This window comes from Myotis nattereri, assembly GCF_964212035.1.
Source record: "Myotis nattereri genome assembly, chromosome: 5".
Taxonomy (NCBI): Eukaryota; Metazoa; Chordata; class Mammalia; order Chiroptera; family Vespertilionidae; genus Myotis; species Myotis nattereri.
In genome coordinates this window covers 79,925,575-79,944,258 of record NC_138080.1, presented here as the reverse complement: position 1 = coordinate 79,944,258, position 18,684 = coordinate 79,925,575, and the positions used below count along the sequence as shown (strand labels likewise).

At 43.4% G+C, this 18,684-nt stretch overlaps 1 protein-coding gene across 1 annotated transcript in view; it reads left to right on the top strand.

Moving 5' to 3' along the window:
* The first annotated feature begins 5,949 nt into the window (after window positions 1–5,949).
* FAM13B (family with sequence similarity 13 member B) overlaps window positions 5,950–18,684 on the top strand; it is a 69,753-nt gene continuing 57,018 nt past the window's right edge. The window contains exon 1 of the mRNA XM_081090750.1: window positions 5,950–6,294. The gene's annotated coding sequence lies outside the window, so the exon portion shown is untranslated. The remainder of the gene's footprint in view (window positions 6,295–18,684) is intronic.

Sequence of the window (18,684 nt, the reverse complement as noted above, 5' to 3'; positions counted from 1 at the left end):
CGCTATGAGGTGCACTGACCACCTCTCAGTCCCTCCCTGCCTCCCCCGCAACCTCCCAGCCCACAGACTCCAATCGATCGCAGCATGGCGAACGGGGAACCACGGAGAACTGGGTGGGTGGCGGCGGGATGGGACTGGAGAGCTGGGTGAAAGATGGCCCTGATCGCGGGCTAGGCCAAGGGACCCTACTCGTGCACGATTCCGTGCGCTGGGCCTCTAGTATATATATATTTTTTGTTTATGAAAAACATGCATTCTTGCACACTGACACAGTGATCTGGGGGAAAGTGACACAGACAAATTTCCATTGCATTCCTCAGAAGAGCCAGAAATACTATTCTCTAATGGTGAGTTGCTTCTCTCTCAGAAGACTTAAATTTTGTTAGGATTTTAGTCCTTTCTTTTTTCTCAGAAGAAATTAATATTTCCAGAAAGTGAAAAGTAATTACTGAGTTTGATTGAATTTGATAGCATTTTACTGCTCAGTGGAAGTCAGAGTCCTTACAACCTCTTCTCCCTATGGAGGAGTTTCCCCACCCACCCCACAAAAATTGCATATATTTTCCCATCCCTATCTACACTTATGAGTGGGCACTGTAAAAAGCTTCTAATTAAGGAGGAGGTGTGCTTGTATTTGTTGTAATTCATGAGGTTCAGAAGATTTTAAAAACAGCACCAAGATTTTGGGGGTGGGAGTTGTTGGTTTTCATTTAAAAATAAATGGAGCCTTAGCCGGTTTGTCTCAGTGGATAGAGTGTTGGCCTGTGGACCAAAGGGTCCTGGGTTAGATGTCCAGTCAAGGGCACGTACCTGGGTTTCCGGTTCATCTGCAGCCCGGGTTGGGGTGCGCGTTTGGGAAGAAACCAATTGATGTGTGTCTCTCACATTAATGTTTCTCTGTCTCTCTCTCCTCTCCCTCCCTCTCTCCCTTCCACTCTCTCTAAAAATCAATGGAAAAAAATGTTCTTGAATGAGAATTAAAAAAACAAAAAAGGAAGAAAAAAAAGATAGTAGCAGCCTCCTGAACAAAAGTTAATCTATATGCTAGCACTCAAATAGCCTTGGTCAGAGATGAGACCAGTAAGTGAGAGGAAGACATAGGAATAATGAAAGTTTCCTTATTGATGGCACAAGAGAGTGGCTCAACATCCTACTACATCTGGAAGAGCTGAATTCAATCAAACTAATCTATGGTGAGGAGCTGGGGGGAAGAAGTCCATTTGCATTCTCTGTGTGTGTGTGTGCGTGTGTGTGTGTTTTAATATATATAAATTATTAATTTCAGAGAGGAAGGGAGAGGGAGAGAGAGATAGAAACATCAATGATGAGAGAGAATCATTGATCGGCTGCCTCCTGCATGCCCCACACTGGGGATTGAGCCCGCAACCTGGGCATGTGCCCTGACCGGGAACTGAACCGTGACCTTCTGGTTCATAGGTTGATGCTCAACCACTGAGCCATGCTGGCCAGGCCATTTACATTCTCTTTGAATAATAAGGGTATTAGTTGTAAAGTGACTGCAAAGACAGAGCTACTCCTTGACTTCAAGTCTCATTCCAGTGACACTGGTGACTCTGGGGAGGCAGGCATACTGAAGTCCTCTCTGGCATCTACGACATGGTCTGGGATTGCATGAAATATATATTCCTTCCATGGTGATTTGACTCATGACTTTACTTCTGAGAGGCCTTAACCTCTGTTCAGATAAGTTGGGTAAAATGTTTGTTTCCCTGGGCTATAAAAATATCACCTCACGTAATAATTTTCCTGGCAGAGAGAAATTTACTTTTCTTCATTCTGATATCACTGGTATTTATAATAAACTAGAGGCCCAGTGCACAAATTTGTGCACAGGTGGGGTCCCTCGGCCTGGCTAGCAATCGGGGCCAATTGGGGCTACCTTGCCCAGTCCCAATCTGGGTCGATCAGGGCCAGCCATGGGGAGGGACCACAGGAGGTTGGCCAGCCGCGGAAAGGCTGGCTGTGGGAGCACACTGATAACCAGGGGGCAGCTCCTGCGTTGAGTGTCTGTCCCCTGGTGGTCAGTGTGCATCATAGCAACCTGGTCGACTGGTCATTCAGTCAACTGGTCATAACAGTCACTTAGGCTTCTATATATATAGATGAGTGGTCTCGTTATAAAAAACAAAATAATAATTTTCCTGGCAGAGAGAAATTTACTTTTCTTCATTCAGGTATCACTGGTATTTATAATAAATGAGTGGTCTCATTATAAAAAAAAAATAATAATAATTTTCCTGGCAGGTCTCCCCTCCAGAGGAAGTCTTAGAATCATACCAGTCACTTCTCATCCTGGCCAAACATTTTTCTAAAATGCTATTTTTGACACTAGTTATATATTAAAATGTCACTTTTACATCTACAGGTAAAGAATTTATAGAAAAAAAGAAAAGGGATGTACTTTTGAGGTATTCTCATAGTGACTGTCAAGTATAGAAATTCCAAGATGTCAAAATGAAGTTACATTTTCAGCCACATAATTCTTTGTTGTAGGGAAGGCTGTCCTGTGCATTGTAGAATGTTAGCAGCTTATTTGACCTCTACCCACAAGATGCTAATAGCCCCGTCTGAGTTTTGACAACCAAAAAGTCTCCAGACATGACAAAAACAAAAAATCATCCCAGTGGAGAACCGGACCAAAATACCCAACGATTCCCCCCCCCCCCCAAAAAAAAAATTTCACTAAAGTTAGTTATAAAATGGACTTCCCCTATAAATGAGAGGATTTAGACAAAATCAGGTAGATAAGACTAAATTCTTATAGTAAGTTATAAAAGGTCAAGTGAGAATATTGAGTTTTCCTTTTGAGACTGTTGCCAGTATGCTATGTTTGACTGTTACCTCAGATGCCAGCCTGCCTCTTACCTCAAGCTGAGAAAAGCCTAAAATGGAATTGTTCAGGTACTTGAGATGTGTCTCTTGCAGTTTGAGGGGCAGAGTGGACCTGAGTGTACTCCTGCCAGGAAAATACAGAGGGACCAGAGAAGGACTGGCAGGTGTTTTAGTAGCAGAGGAATACTGAAGCGGAACTGGGATTGGCCTATTCTCCCAAGTCAGTTTGGACAAGAAGCGCGTGAGAGCTTCATGTGGGCCAGCTGTGGATCAACCATACAGTGCTGCCCTCAACAGCACCATCAGAAATATGTCCTCCTTTGTCCAGAAACTTCATTGCCATCTATTGGAAAATAGTCACACTAATTTAGTTTGGACAAAACACTTTACTGTCACTTCCTATAAAAGTTAAGAACTTTCCTGTTTCCCTTTCTTTTCTTCTCTCTCCCTCCCTTTGGGTCTGGTTGGTAAGCTAGAAGAGGGCAAGACAGAACAGGCATGATGCCTCTCCACCGCAAGGAGTGAGCTAGCTGTCCTAGCTGGATAAGAAGGAAGAGTTTCACTCTTTGTGACTCAATGACAAAGGACTTTCTATTACTGAACGGGGTGTATGACAGATCTACTTCCCCTGCACAGGTTTAAAGGGATGACAAAAGATAAAAACAAAGGTATTCTGTCTTATTTTTAAAAGTTAAAAACAGTATGTTGAACATACTGGTTACCTATTATAAAGTAAGATCTGGAAAAAATGTCTTCCAAAAACATGTTCTTGAATTTTATAGAGGAAAATGATCATTAAATCAATTCATTTGTTTTTTGAGATTCCCATATGTTGGGAGTAGGGCATATAAATGCAAGGGAGTCTTGTCCTCTGGGAACTTACAGTCTTGGGTTCCATACTCAAGAATAAAGTACTTATTACAGTCAGTTATGTCAGCAAGAGCCTATGTTGCATAGGCGGGGCAGGTTCAGGAGGATTTTTACTCTAACAATTTACTCTCTTATGATTTTTACTAGATTATGATTAAGCTTTAGAAGCAATTATTTTGCTCCTGTTCTTCAAGCATGAAATCACAGGTAAAGCTTCCATTTAAGATGTTTAAAGAGAGATGCAAAGCTGACTGCATAGGCTGCATCCTGATTGGGCTTCTATGAAACCAGGATCTGTCTGGTCCTCAGTTTGGCAGATATAGTAACTTACATTTCACTTCACTCCAACTTAATCAGGCTCTGGGAAATTAATTTGGATAAAACAACTCTATAATTCAACCCAGTGAACAAAGCCTGATTATAAACCATGATGTGAATTCATTAATTGAGAAAGACTGTATAGCTAGTATAACTAGAACCAGTCTGTGCCTTGGACAATTGTTTCTCACTGGTGTGCTGATCTACTCTGAGGGCCCTGAGGGATGGGAAGACTACTTGATGAGTGTGGAATCACAGTAGGGGCCTTTATATGTTCTTAAAAGAATATTCAGGATTTAAGTTTGCTAGATATAAACCCAAAATAGGCAGGAATCGTATTTGCTAAAGTATCCTAAGAGACTAAAACTTAGTAAACACTCAGTAAATATTTGTTGATTGTGTGACTGATCCAAATTAAGTTTTTTTAACTGTCCTGATCATGGGTATTGGTCCTGGTTATTAGAATCAGTAGCCTTTCTCTTGGACAGAGTGGGAGCTCACAATACATTCTTATTGAGATTCTGCTGGTTCTAGACTCTTTATGGACCCCACCCTTCTTTTATGACAGCATCAACTGGGCATGTGACACTTAAGTTACAGATTATTTATTTTACTCTGATGAAAGTTGGGAGCCACCCTGGCCTCTGTAACACATTTACAGATCATCTCATAGGGTGACCTTTTTTTTTTTTTTTTTAAATATTGTCTCAAGTTCTATGAGGGTTCTTTGTTTTACATTTTCCAGGTTACTGACTTCCAGCTAGGCAGGTAGGGGACAAGCGAATCGTGGCGGTTTATATTTTTACAGACACCCAGAATTCTTTGTGTAGGCGTGGATCTACCCACTGCCAGGGTGTCCAAAGGCAGAACATTGCGTTCTACTCAATGGAACATCTAAGCCCTTAACAGACTGAAGCAAAGAAGAGATGGGCTGAATATGCAAACCTTTGGGAGCGTGTGGGAGCTGCAATGAAGTACAGGCGCCCCAGGCTCAGAGTGCTCCCCATTCTTTTTTTCTCTTTTCAGGTCTGCCTCTCAAACTCTGGTTTGGTATAGAAAGCTCCCTGTGAACACGTTGCCTATGGACTTTCATATTCTCAGACTCCCTCCGCCTCAGAGGCATCTGTGCTCGCTCTAGAGCAGCGGTTCTCAACCTGTGGGTCGCCACCCCTTTGGGGGTCGAACAACCCTTTCACAGGGGTCACTTAAGACCATCGGAAAACACATATATAATTATATTGTTTTTGTGATTAATCACTATGCTTTAATGATGTTTAATTTGTAACAATGAAAATACATCCTGCATATCAGATATTTACATTATGATTCATAACAGTAGCAAAATTACAGTTATGAAGTAGCAACGAAAATAATTTTATGGTTGGGGGTCACCACAACATGAGGAACTGTATTAAAGGGTCGCGACATTAGGAAGGTTGAGAACCACTGCTCTAGCGTCTAGGCCACGTCCTCACGTGAGGAGGCAGGTGGGAGGCGGCCCTGGTCCCCGACCTAACCCCCGTTCTGGGACTAGGAGCGTGAGTCACTGCCTCGGTCCGCCGGCGGTTTTCCGTGAAGGACTCGGTGCTCCTAACTTGGACAAGGGCACCCGGGTCATTCTGGCCTTTGCAGGGGGGCACGACCCCCTCCCCCCCATCTCCCGCAGAGCCCAGGCGCGACCTCAGTCTTCCGGCGACCGGTCCTTATCCTTCCTACAGCCCCTCCCCAGACTGAGGAGCCCCAGACGCCTCCCTCAGGCCCGCGCCCGGCTTCTCGCACCCCAATCCAGGGCCCGAATTCGAGAGAAGCAAGGCGTTTCGGAAGCCCGCAGACCCGGAGCCTGCGGCTTGGGGCTGGGGGTATCCCCGCCCTCACGGCGCGCAAGCCACGCCCCCGCCCGTCCCTCCCACGTACGTCACGTCCGGCCCGGCCCCTGGCCGCCCTCCGCCCTCCGCCCTCCGCGCTCCTCCCGCTTGCCGTTAGGGAGGCTCTGCGCCTCAGCTGCCGCCACCGTCGCCGCTCCCGCCCCCTCTCCCGCGTCTCCGCCGCCGCCACCGCCGGGGACATCCGGGGGTCGCTTATCGGGCTGGCCCCGTGCCTCAGCCGCCGCTTTAGACCCTCGCCAGCGGCCGTCTTCGGAAGAGGCTTGCCGGCCGCGGACGCGCTCGAGGCCTCAGTTCTCGTCCTCCTCCCGTCCCCGCGGGTCCTGGAGAAGCGGCCGCGGCCGGGGAACGGGGCGTCGCGGTTCCAACGGTAGGTGAACGGGCGGGTACCCTGTCTGCGCATGCGCCGGCCGCCGGTCGCCGCGGCTCTCCCCCCGCCTCTGCCGCCCACCAGCGCCAGTCCCACCCGCGCGGGCCCAAGGGCGGTGCGCGTCGGGGAGCTGGGGCGCCTGGGCAGGACCCTGCTGGTGGGGCATTTGGTAGAAGGGGCCCCCCTTCTCCCCGAGGGAGAGCGAAGGAAGCCGTGCCCAGGCTGCGGGGGTGTGAGGGGCAGCCTTCGGTTTTCAGCCGCTGCAGTGCGCGTGAGCGGCGTGCCTTACCGCCCCGCTCCTCCCAAATACAAGCAGGCACCGCAGCCCACATTTGTTTGCCGGCTTCCCCTGAACACCGGCCCCGCGCCGCCTCCCTGCCCACTTCCTTTATGCTGGGCAGCGAAGTTGATGCAGAAAAGGGAGTGTGGTTCGCTACAGGCTCCACTGCGCCCCTTTTAAAGATCACGTGAGAGGAGCGAGTGCCGACTTCCTTAAATCGCTCGGAGAAGGTCGCCGGAATTAGGCTGCCGGTGCCCTGGGGACTGGTCTAGAAGGCACTGCGCGCAGGTCAGGCCAGAGGGCTCTGCGTTACGTTTCCGGGGGGGGGGGGGGCCTGGTTTCCGAGATAAGGTTATAGGAAATGGAATCGGTTGGCACACTTGCCCAGTGGGAATTTGTAAGCTTTTTTGTTTGTAATCAATGAAAAATAAAGTTGACTTTTAGAAAGACAGTTGCAGAATTGCATTCGGTTCCCCATTATGCCGTCGAATTAATGAAAAAAGTCTCTAAAGTATTGGGCATTTATCTTTCAAGTTTGTGATCATGTAAAAATGGCAACCGGAGCCACAGTATTGCTGACTGGGAACAAATAACTGGGATGCACTTAGTTTTAAAAAGGCAGACATTAAAGGATAGTTTTGAATTAAGTGACTCTGGGTTAATGTGAGGCTACTTTTGTCGTCAACTTTCCTTTTTTGCTATCTTGCTGTACTTGTTGGCCCGGTTTCTCACAGGTCTATGCATTTAGTAAGTACTTGTTGAATGGAGTTGAATGAACTGGTCATCATTTGTACATCCATTGGAGCGCCTTCTTACTTCCTTAATCTGTGCTGCTTTTAAAACTGGGACAGAGCCCTGGCTGGGCAGCTGAGTTTGTTGGAGCGAGGTCCTGATACTCCCAAGGTTGCACCTGGATCCCCTTGCAGGTTGAATCCTGGTCTGGGCACATAAAATAATCGACCAGTGAATGTGTAAATAAGTGAAACAACAAATCGATGTCTCTTTCTCTTTCCCTCTCTCAAATCAACAAATAAAATGAATACCCCCCCTCCCCCAAAAAAACAACAACAACAAAAAAAACTGGGGCAGTATATTCTCCAATTTAATTGTGTCACCAATTAGGGATCTGTGACAGTTTCAGTCCTTGGAAAGATGTAGGAAGGCATATCACAGTGTCATAAAATTCTTCATTGGGTTAAGTAAAATATTTTTTTATTAGAATGCCATTGTTTTAGGACAGAGAAAATGGCGGAAATGTTTCTCTCCAATAAAATGACTACTTTTATTATCATTTATGAATAATCTTGGTCTGCATGGCTTCCCTCTTCATTGTACACTAACTTTAGTATTGGGGAAATAGTAGTATAAATTGTTATAGCTATACTTTTTTTGCACTGAAAGTTCACAGTCTAGTGGAGAAGACAGATATACAAATAAGTATAATTAGTATTTTTTTTTGTTCATGTTCCAGCTTCCTTCCTTTTCCCCAAAGCAGTTTTTATACGTCTGTGCAAAAAGAGAAATGTCCTGATTTCAAGGGATTCATTTGGCTAGAACAAGTTGTTCAATTACCCTTAATATCCCTTATACAAAAAATGAAGTTTGTTGTAGTTTTGTATTAATGAGCTATAAGAAATGATAAACTGGTCTTCTTAAGACATAACTCATTGCGCTAAGTGGGCCCTTGGTGTGCATCCTTTCAATGGAGAAGAGGTGAAAGGTCACCAGAATAGAGGAGTCTTGAAGAGTACGTTTGTAAAAATTATGATTATGCACACACATAACTGACAAGAATGTGTTCTCTATTATGCATATAAAATCGTGTACCTTTTTTAAAAAAAGGATCCATCATTGTGCTGATACCTAGTGGGAAGAGCTAATTTAGCAGCTATTCACTTTGACTTAATAGAAAATCATGCTAAATTAGCAGACCAGTGACATTAAGTGGGGAAAGGGAATCTTTGGGGGGCCATCTAGCCATAGAACATTAAAGGTTTGCCTCTTAATCAGGAGACAAGCATTTAAAGAGTCACCTTTCCTTATACTTGCATAAGTAAGATTAAACATTTTCCTGTTTTTTATTTTATTTTTAATGTATTGATATGTGAACCATGTAGAACTCTAGATTTGACAGATATTTCAGAGGTCATCCTTTGGGGAAATTTATCTGATTTTGGAGACTAACTCCAGGTACCACATGGTCTTCTTGGCTTTTTGAATCAGAATTGTGGCTGGTTTCTAAGTAAATGTTAGTAAATAGTTTGCCCTTTAATGGTGCTTATTTTAATGTTATGGTTTTTTTAAGACTTTCATTAGAAAGATTTGCAGTTAGATTCAGTGGCACATTCTAGCATAACCATTTCAAATTTTGAAGTTTAGCCAAGTGAGTTGAGACTGTAAAAGGGGAATAGTGCCTGCTTTGCAGCATTCTTTTTTATTTTTTACCTTTTTCCTTTTCCTTTTAATCTTTATTCTTTATTTTATTTTTTTGCTATTTTTTTGTTTTTTAATTGTCTTATTGCTTAAAGTATTACAAAGAGTATTATATATGTCTCCTTTCTTTTTTTTTTTTAATTAAATCTTTATTGTTCAGATTATTACATTTGTTCCTCTTTTTTCCCCCCATAACTCCCCTCCTCCCAGTTCCCGCCCCACCCTCCGCCCTCACTCCCCACCCACTGTCCTCATCCATAGGTGCACTATTTTTGTCCAGTCTCTTCCCGCATCTCCCACACCCCTATCCCCCCCAAGAATAGTCAGTCCATTCCCTTTCTATGTCCCTGATTCTATTATAATCACCAGTTCATTCTGTTCATCGGATTATTTATTCACTTGATTCTTAGATTCACTTGTTGATAGATGCATATTTGTTGTTCATAATTTGTATCTTTACCTTTTTCTTCTTCTTCCTCTTCTTAAAGGATACCTTTCAGCATTTCATATAATCCTGGTTTGGTGGTGATGAACTCCTTTAGCTTTTCCTTATCTGTGAAGCTCTTTATCTGACCTTCAATTCTGAATGATAGCTTTGCTGGATAAAGTAATCTTGGTTGTAGGTTCTTGGTATTCATCACTTTGAATATTTCTTGCCACTCCCTTCTGGCCTGCAAAGTTTCTGTTGAGAAATCAGCTGACAGTCGTATGGGTATTCCCTTGTAGGTAACTGAGTTTCTTTCTCTTGCTGTTTTTAAGATTCTCTCTTTGTCTTTTGCTCTTGGCATTTTAATTATGACGTGTCTTGGTGTGGTCCTCTTTGGATTCCTTTTGTTTGGGGTTCTCCGCGCTTCTTGGACCTGTAAGTCCATTTCTTTCACCAGGTGGGGGAAGTTTTCTGTCATTATTTCTTCAAATAGGTTTTCAATATCTTGCTCTCTCTCATCTTCTGGCACCCCTATAATTCTGATGTTGGTACACCTGAAGCTGTCCCAGAGGCTCCTTACACTATCCTCGCATTTTTGGATTCTTTTTTCATTTTGCTTTTCCGGTTGGGTGTTTTTTGCTTCCTCGCATTTCAAATCATTGACTTGATTCTTGCGCTCCTCTGTTCTGCTGTCGGGAGTCTGTATAATATTCTTTATTTCAGTCCGTGTATGCTTAATTTCTAGTTGGTTCCCCAATATAACATCGAGGGTCTCATTAGTTTTCTTATAGATCTCATTAAGTTTATCGGTGGCTTCTAAACAGTTCTTGAGAGACCTTAAAAGTGTGGTTCTGAACTCTAGGTCTTCCATTGACAATTTTGTCCTGTTTCTTTGTCTCCGCATTTTGTTATGCTTCTTTGGTGCACCCCCTAGTGGTCTTTGTTCGTGGTTTTATAGTTAAATCTTGATTGTTGTAGCTAATTCCAGGGAGGGTTTGACCTCCAGGCCAAGTGGCTATGAGAATCAGCTGTGTCTGCAGTGAGAGAACTTCTGTCCTCTAGGGAGGTGCTAATCTGGCGTTTGCCTGAGGCTATCCGGCAAATGCCTCTGTGCAGGGCTTGGGCGGGGCGGGTCGCACAGGATCAACAGGGTGGGCCTGAGAGAGCAGTCATGGCGGCTCTCAGTCCTGTCCCCAGGGGCTCTGCCTCTCTGAGTCCCAGCACCCGCTGCAAAGCTCGGAGAGAAAGCTGCACTCGCTCTGACCGAAGCCAGGCAGTCCCGCTTCTCCCGTTTGAGTCTGGGTCCCTAAAGACTCGCCCGGATCTGGAGCTCAGAGTCTGCGACTCCCTCCCGATTGAAAACGCCAACCGCGCCCTCCGCCGCCAGCCCGCTCCATGCACTCCGCACCTCAGAATTTGACTTCAGCACTGCGCCTCCTCTGAGTGTCCGTATGCGTTTCTCTTTCCTCCTAGTTGTAGGACTTCCACTCAGCCAGCGTTCCAGTGGTTTTGGGTGATGTCCGTTCCGTCTTTTAGTTTCACTTTTGAAGTAGTTGTTCAAAGCAGCAAACTCCGGCGTTAACCTATGCCGCCATCTTGGTTCTCCCATATATATGTCTCCTTTCTTTTCTCCCCTTGACCCTCCCCTAGCCTCCCATGCCCCCCAGTGTCTTGTGTCCATTGGTTATGCTCATATGCATGCATACAAGTCCTTCGGTTGATCCTTTTAATCTTTATTGTTGAAAGTATTACATAGGTACTCCTTTTTCCCTCATTAAGCTCTTCACACAGCATTATTCTTGGTATGAGAAATACCCTGTAAAATGCTTACAGATATTCTATAAAGGATGGTTGCTTTGCCTTCTTGATTTGATTATCTTTGGTTATTGCTGGAAGTCGGTATGACAGCTTTTAACTTTGAATAGCCAATATTATTTGCTTCTCATTTATGTCTTTATTCAGCATATATATAAAAAAAATTAAATTATGTGTCAGGCATTGTGTGAGGTCTTTGGTGATACAAATGTGAAATGAAATGGTTCCTGTCTTCTATTATGTGAGGTAATTGCTAAAAAGGTGAAAGGTACATTAGGAGCAAAGAACTGTCTGTCCCAGGAAGTAAGGGAAGGTTTGACAGGAAGCTGGAGTTGAGACTTTTAAAAAAAATTTATTTTTTTAAAAATATATTTTTATTGACTTCAGAGAGGAAGCGAGAGGGAGAGAGAGATAGGAACATCAATGATGTGAGAGAATCATCGATTGGCTGCCTCCTGCACGCCCCACACTGGGGATCGAACCCACAACCCAGGCCCTTGACCAGAATTGAACCTGGGACCTTTCAGTCCTCAGGCTGAGGCTTTATCCACTGAGCCAAATCGGCAAGACCTGGAGTTGAGACTTTTGAAGATCAGTGTAAGTTTGTTGAACAAGATGGGGTTGGTCATGGTGTTGAGTTAGGGCTCCAAGCACAGAAAATAGTATGTGCAAAACCTGTGTGAACTCCAACTAGTTAAGTATTTATTGCTGAAGAGTCCAGTCAGGTGGAGGAGTATCAGGAAAGGAGATTTTACTGGTAGATGACATACTTGGAGAGTTTATCCTGTATGCCAGAGGTTCTTAAAACTTTGTATGTATTACAGTCACCTGAACGCTGCATTGGCTTGTGGCTTTGCATTCTATACAGGGTGGGACAAAAGTAGGTTTATAGTTGCTCGTATAGAAGATAATACAACAGTTAATAAATAATAATCCAAGAATAAACTCTGTTTTCAGTATTCATAACTGTAAACTTACTTTGAATAAACCCCTCCCCACTCCCAGATGAAGTAGGAGAACCAGTGCTTGGGTTGCTGGTCTCAAAAGTGAGGTACTGGTACTGGCACTTTGGATAGGCAGATGACCTATTGAGTGAGTGTGTGTGTGTGTGTATGTGTGTGCGTGCGTGTGTGTGTCACTTTGGATAGGCAGATGACCTATTGAGTGTGTGTGTGTGTGTGTGTGTGTGTGTGGCACTTTGGATAGGCAGATGACCTATTGAGTGAGAGTGTGTGTGTGTGTGTGTGTGTGTGTGTGTGTGGCACTTTGGATAGGCAGATGACCTATTGAGTGTGTGTGTGTGTGTGTGTGTGTGGCACTTTGGATAGGCAGATGACCTATTGAGTGTGTGTGTATGTGTGTGCATGCGTGTGTGTGTCACTTTGGATAGGCAGATGACCTATTGAGTGTGTGTGTGTGTGTGTGTGTGTGTGGCACTTTGGATAGGCAGATGACCTATTGAGTGTGTGTGTGTGTGTATGTGTGTGCGTGTGTGTGTCACTTTGGATAGGCAGATGACCTATTGAGAGAGAGTGTGTGTGTTGTGTGTGTGTGAGGAGGGGGAGCGGGGTGAGAGTGAGAGTTGGGGGTGTGCAAGAGGCAGCCGATCAATGATTCTCTCTCATCATTGATGGTTCCAACTCTCTCTCCCTCTTCCTTCCTCTCTGAAATCAATAAAAATATGTTTAAAAAATAGTATGTTGAAGTGAACAAATCCTCAGGCATAGGATTTGCAAGAAATCCTTTATACTTTCTTTTTTCTTTGTAGGCAAAGGCGTTCCTAAACTTTTGAGTGTTAGAGCTCTCTTTAATTTAAAAACTTTCTAATGAATTCTTACTTATACTTTGATAAACTACTTGAGCAAAGTCAATATGAGTCTAATAATAATTTAAATGACTTGTGTTTTCCTGATCAAATAGCATCTATGAACACTTGACAGATCAGTTTATGTGCTGGTGAGACATGTGTTCGACCTTTCTGTTTGCTTAGTGTACTGTTAAGGATCTCAGACAAATTAATGCCTTGCCAGTTTCTCAGTCTAGGAAGGAACCACCAATTTAGCATATTGGCAACTTTTGAAGTACCATCCTTGTTCAGTTAGAATGAAAGAGGTGCCTTTTCCTTTGCTTCAGTGCATTGTTCAGAGTATACTAATGAAAAGCTGAATGTATGGAGCAGGGGTAAATTTATTTTTCTTAAGTTTGGTTCACTGATTTATAGCTAGACACAGCACTTGTCTACAAACTTAAATCTCTTTTCCCACAGCTTACCATCTTCGAGACCTAGCTCTCAAAGAGACCTCTTGGCTCTTCTCTCTTTGTATATTAGCGATGAGTTTTTTGTTTTGTTTTGTTTTTGCGGGGCGGGGGGGCGGGGGGGGGGTAATTTTTAGCAATTTTGAGGTAGCTCTTTTAAACTTCTCTATGTAAATTGTATCCTATTTTGTCAAAAGCATTTTGGACAAAAGCGACTTTTTTTTATTATTATTATTAGTTAAGGTATTACAAATGTGTCCTCATCCCCCCCATTAACCCCCAACCTCCCCCCCACACACACACACACTCATGCTCCCATCCCCCTGTTGTCCATGTCCAATGGTTTGGCTTATATACATGTATACAAAAGCGACTTTTCTTTTCTTTTTTTTTTTTAAATTAAATCTTTATTGTTTAGATTATTACATTTTTTCCCCTTTTTCCCCCCATAACTCACCTCCTCCCAGTTCCCACCCCACCCTCCACCCTCACTCCCCACCCACTGTCCTCATCCATAGGTGCACAATTTTTGTCCAGTCTCTTCCCGCATCTCCCACACCCCTTTCCCCCCCAAGAATAGTCAGTCCATTCCTTTTCTATGTCCCTGATTCTATTATGATCACCAGATTATTTATTCACTTGATTCTTAGATTCACTTGTTGATAGATGCATGTTTGTTGTTCATAATTTGTATCTTTACCTTTTTCTTCTTCTTCTTAAAGGATACCTTTCTGCCGGGAGCCGGTCCATCCTTGCTGTTTCAAAGGACCTGGCATATATGGCATACTGTTCTTAATATGTTTGCTCACCTTCTTGGCACTATGTGTTCTAACCAAGGTCTCTGAGAAAGGTTGTTTCCCCAGGCAGGGATTTTCCCCTGAAGTTAGGGAGGGAATAAAACCTCTTAACTAAGTGCCAGGCGGGTAATTAATCACTTTAACTATGAACAATCATGCTTAAGCTACATAATCTTTACTCCCTGGAATGGAGATAAGAAACGCCCTAACCTTTGTAATAGAGATTGATAGGATTGAATCAACTGGTATAAATACAGATGTAACAAGACAGCAAGAGACAGAGAGAGAGACAGAACCTAGGCACAGAACCTACACAGAACATTCTCTAGAGACAGAAGAACTTTGCTGGAGAGAACATGGCAAAAGATCCTGGACAGAAACTGGCCTCAGAACCTAGAGACAGAACCTAGCGAGAGAACATGGCAAAAGATCCTGGACTGAACCTGACTACAGAAATTGGCAAGAGAACCTGACTAGAACCTGGTGACTGAACCTGGCTGGAGAACCTAGCGAGGGAACATGGCTACAGAACCTGGCTGGAGAACCTAGCAAGAGAACATGGACACAGAACCTGGCTGGAGATCCTAAGCAGAACCTCTCTGGAGATCGAGACCAGAACTAGGCTGGAGATCCTGGCTGGAGATCCTGGCTAGGCTGCTGATCAACTGAACACTGTCTCCGTGTCCTTCCTTCTTCGCCGACTCCATCCACACCTTTGGGGACCCCTGGACCTGCTGGGGTTGGACCCCGGCACCTTTCAGCATTTCATATAATCCTGGTTTGGTGGTGATGAACTCCTTTAGCTTTTCCTTATCTGTGAAGCTCTTTATCTGACCTTCAGTTCTGAATGATAGCTTTGCTGGATAAAGTAATCTTGGTTGTAGGTTCTTGGTATTCATCACTTTGAATATTTCTTGCCACTCCCTTCTGGCCTGCAAAGTTTCTGTTGAGAAATCAGCTGACAGTCGTATGGGTATTCCCTTGTAGGTAACTGAGTTTCTTTCTCTTGCTGTTTTTAAGATTCTCTCTTTGTCTTTTGCTCTTGGCATTTTAATTATGACGTGTCTTGGTGTGGTCCTCTTTGGATTCCTTTTGTTTGGGGTTCTCCGCGCTTCTTGGACCTGTAAGTCCATTTCTTTCACCAGGTGGGGGAAGTTTTCTGTCATTATTTCTTCAAATAGGTTTTCAATATCTTGCTCTCTCTCATCTTCTGGCACCCCTATAATTCTGATGTTGGTACGCTTGAAGCTGTCACAGAGGCTCCTTAAACTATCTTCGTATTTTCAGATTCTTTTTTCATTTTGCTTTTCTGGTTGGATGTTTTTTGCTTCTTCGCATTTCAAATCTTTGCCTTGATTCTTGCGCTCCTCTGGTCTGCTGTTGGGTGTCTGTATAGTATTCATTATTTCAGTCCGTGTATGCTTAATTTCTAGTTGGTTCTTTATCATAACATCGAGGGTCTCATTAGTTTTCTTGAGGATCTCACTACATTTATCGGCGGCTTCTAGACAGTTCTTAAGAGACCTTAAAAGTGTGGTTCTGAATTCAATATCCTCCATTGACAGTTTTGTCCTGTTTCTTTGTCTCCGCATTTTTTATGCTTTCTTGGTGCACCCCCTAGTGGTCTTTGTGCACAGTCTTGTTGTAGTTAAGCCTTGATTGTTGTCGGCAATACCGGGGGTGATTTGACCTCCAGGCTAACTGGCTATGAGAGTCCCAAAAGCGACTTTTCTTGTTTATTTCTATTGATTTTGAAGGTAGAACTTTTTCACATGAAAATGATAATTTAGCTTGGCAGATACTGCTCTTTCTTTTTTTTTAATTTAATGAACATTTAAATGAATAAATGGATACATTGAGCAAGACCAAACTATTCCATCTTTTTAAAAAATACAGATTTTATTGATTTTTTTTACAGAGAGGAAGGGAGAGGGATAGAGAGTTAGAAACATCGATCAGCTGCCTCCTGCACACACCCTACTGGGGATGTGCCTGCAACCAAGGTACATGCCCTTGACCGGAATCGAACCTGGGACCCTTCAGTCTGCAGGCCGACACTCTATCCACTGAGCCAAACCGGTTAGGGTGGCAGATACTGCTCTTACTATAGGTTGCCTTATATGTAAAATGATAAACTGTTATTAGTAAGTTGTAGACCTAATCTTATTACTGTTGTAGTGTTTTCTTAAATTATTTACTTTGAAAAGACTTTAAACTGATGCCTGTAATTAATGTTTTCAGTTTAATTTTATTCTGTATTTCTTAGGTATGCTGTATTGAAAATTATATTGTAATTTCTGGATATGCTAGATAGCACAGAAGGGGCAAATGCAAGATTGGTTATTTTTTTTAAAAATATTTTTTCATTGATTTCAGAGAGGAAGAGAGAGAGACATGATTACATCAATGAGAATTACTGATTGGCTGCCTTCTGCACGAGCCTGCAACCCGGCCATGTGCTTTTGACTGGAATTGAACCCGGGACCCTTCAATCTGCAGGCTGACGCTCTATACACTGAGCCAAATCAGCTAGGGCCAGGATTGGTTCTTGAAATACGGTTAAAATAAATCTTTTATTTTTTTTTGAGGTGGAAAAATATTTAAAATATATGTGTGTGTGTGTGTGTGTGTGTATGTGTGTGTATGTGTGTGTATATAATTTCAGAGAGGAAGAGAGAGGGAGAAAGAGAAACATCAATGATGAGAGAGAATCATTGATTGGCTGCCTCCTGCACGCCCCACACTGGTGATCGAGCCTGCAACCCGGGCATGTGCTCTGACCGGGAATTGAACTATGACCTCCTGGTTCATAGTTCGATGCTCAAACACTGAGCCATGTCTGCTGGGCTGTGTGATATTTTCCTCTTTATTTTTTCATTTTTATCTTAATAATAAAAGGCTAATATGCAAATGGTTGTGATACCCTCACGCATAACAACTAATCAGCAGGAGGCTGTGTGTGCAGCAGGCGTGGGTGGGTGGGGACTTGCAGTGTTGGGTACTTGCGTGAGGCTCACGTCTCTGCCCCCAGCACTGGGCCCAGGGACTTGAGGCTTGCATCCCTGCCCCTGGTGCTGGGTCCAGGGATGTGAGGCTTGCGGAGGCCTACCTCTTTGGGGCGATGGATCGCGGGGCTCCCACACTGTGACAGGGCACAGGCCAGGGTGGGGGACACCCTTCCCCCTCCCCCACCCCGCCCCGAGTGCACGAATTTTGTGCACCAGGCCACTAGTTGAAGTATAATTTAAATACAATAGCATTCACCAATTTAAAATGTTCGGTTCAATAAGCATTATATATTTTGACAAGTATATTAAGCATTGTAACCACCACGATCGCATTCGTGACATAGAACATTTCCATCAGCTCTGCTTTTTAGTTCTCAATGCTTTTTAATTTTCTCATTAGTGAAATGGATATTATGGGAGTATCTATTTCCATAGGATTATTGTAAGGATTAAATGAGTTGATATATATTTAAAGCCCTTAAAATAGTTCCTGGCATATTGTAAGAGCTTAATGCTATCTGTTCTTATATTTAGTATTGATGCTGGTGTTCTACCCTTTTTAAAAAAACCCTCACTAGTTTTATTAGGTATTTAAAACTTAGATTCTATGCTAATAAGAATGGTGTGTTGCTGTCATACATATGTCTATATATAAATGGATCTGAATGGAGTGCAAAACTACCTTGAGCCTTAGCAGAATTCATTTTGGAATATGAAGGTAGGCTTTTCTGAATGTACCCATCAGCCATCTTTATCAATAAGTGGTATTTAATTACATTAGTTTTATCACTCTTGCCTCATGGTAAAGTATGTAATGTAGAATTCAAGATTTTTTATTCATTGTCAATGCCATCATGCCAGGCAACTGTCACTTGTATTTAAAATGACTTTGCTGCCGAAACCGGTTTGGCTCAGTGGATAGAGCATCGGCCTGGGGACTGAAAGGTCCCAGGTTCGATTCCGGTCAAAGGCATGTACCTAGGCTGCGGGCATATCCCCAGTAGGAGATGTGCAGGAGGCAGCTGATCGATGTTTCTCTCTCATCGATGTTTCTAACTCTCTATCGCTCTCCCTTCCTCTCTGTAAAAAATCAATAAAAATATATTTAAAAATAATAATAAATAAAATGACTTTGCTGTTTTGATTTATAATAAAATCATCATTTTGGAAGCCTTTGGCTATTTTATATCTTAAATTTTTAAAAAAATTGGCCTAGCCAGCCTGGCTCAGTGGTTGAGTGTCATCCTATGAACCGGGTGGTCATGGTTCGATTCCTAGTCAGGCACATGCCTGGGTTATGGGCTCGATCCCCAATAGGAGGCGTGCAGGAGGCAGCCAGTCAATGATTCTTTCTTATCATTGATGTTTCTTTTT